General features: G+C 56.4%; 1 long non-coding RNA gene across 1 annotated transcript; it reads right to left on the reverse strand.

Moving 5' to 3' along the window:
* LOC113979293 lies at positions 1-1,129 on the reverse strand. Its single transcript, XR_003537825.1, has 3 exons — positions 958-1,129; positions 95-237; positions 1-13 (listed from the first exon to the last, which is right to left on the reverse strand). It is a non-coding gene; the product is annotated as an uncharacterized LOC113979293 (long non-coding RNA).
* Positions 1,130-1,543: the final 414 nt, after the last annotated feature.

Genomic DNA, 1,543 nt, shown 5'->3' on the forward strand with positions numbered 1-1,543 from the left:
CTTGGGCTTCTCCCTGGGGGGAAAACAGAGCCAAAATCTGGGAATGTAGCCCCAAATCCCGGGATTTGGGGCTGGTTTTGCCCCCCAGACTCACTCGACGAACTCGTGGTGGCCCAGGTTGGCGAACATGAAGCCGTGGTAGCCAAAAACGTCCCCGGTGAAGAACTTGACCCCGTTCTTGTGGCAGATCTGGTCGATCCTCACCATGGATTCCCGGGAGCAGCACGTCAGGCACACCTGGGAAAGGGAATTCCAGAGGTTATCCCTACTCTTTAGGGGCCAAATCCCTGTTTTTAGGGGCCAAATCCCCATTTTTAGGGGCCAAATCCCCATTTTTGGGGCCATATCCCTGCTTTTAGGGGCCAAATCCCCATTTTTGGGGCCATATCCCCATTTTTAGGGGCCAAATCCCCATTTTTGGGGCCATATCCCCATTTTTAGGGGCCATATCCCCATTTTTAGACCCCATACCTCCATTTTTAGGGGCCAAATCCACATTTTTGGGGCCATATCCCCATTTTTAGACCCCATACCCCCATTTTTAGGGGCCAAATCCCCGTTTTTAGGGGTTTTTTTTGGTGGGGGGAGAGAGGAACGTTCCCGGAGGGTGTGGAACGAAGGGACTGGTGGTTTGTTCTCCCCTCCTGGAATTCCAGGGGTTTAGGGAGACGTGGGAGGGAATTCCCAGGGAATTTCAGTGGGAATTGGGGTGTTGGGAGGTGAATCCAGGGGGTTTTGTAGGTCTGGGATGGGTGGGAGTGGAACAGGATTTGTGATTGGGGGGGGGAGTTTAACATTCCTGCTGATCCCAGACTTGGATGTGCTGCTTTTCCTGCTCATTTTCTGGGATGATTCCACCCCAAAATGGGATAATTCCACCCAAACTTAGACAATCCTACCCAAAAAAAGGGATAATCCCCCCCCAACTGGTCCCAGCCCCCCCAGTTTGTTCCGTACCGCATCAAACTGGGTGAAGAATTCCTGAGGTTTGGAGTCGACGCTGTCGGGATCAGCCTTGACCTCCACCATGGGATTGAGGCTCTGGGCCCGTGCCAGAGACGCCTCCGCCCGATTCCGACCCTGGGAACCCGCCGGGATCAGGAACTGGGCACCACACTCGTCCTGGGAAACCTGGGAATGGGATACAGGGATGGGAATTCCAGAACTGGGATCCCACTGGGATCAGGAACTGGGCACCACTGACTTTCTGGGAAACCTGGGAAAGGATGGGATGGGACACAGGGATGAGAATTCCAGAACTGGGATCAGGAACTGGGACACCTGGGAAGGGATGGGATGGGACACAGGGATGAGCTTGTGCCCACGTGTGTCCCCAGGTGTGTCTGTGCCCCCCAGGTGTGTCTGTGCCCCCCCAGGTGTGCCCAGGTGCCCCCAGGTGTGCCCAGGTGTGTCTGTGCCCCCCAGGTGTGCCCCCCAGTTACCTGTTGGTGGTCGAGCAGGGTGAGCCCCCTGACCCCGGCCAGGATGAGGCTGTGCCCAGGTGTGCCCAGGTGTGTCTGTGCCCCCCAGGTGTGCCCAGGTG

Source organism: Neopelma chrysocephalum, unplaced genomic scaffold, assembly GCF_003984885.1.
Source record: "Neopelma chrysocephalum unplaced genomic scaffold, ASM398488v2 Primary Assembly neopelma1_66950, whole genome shotgun sequence".
NCBI lineage: Eukaryota > Metazoa > Chordata > Aves > Passeriformes > Pipridae > Neopelma > Neopelma chrysocephalum.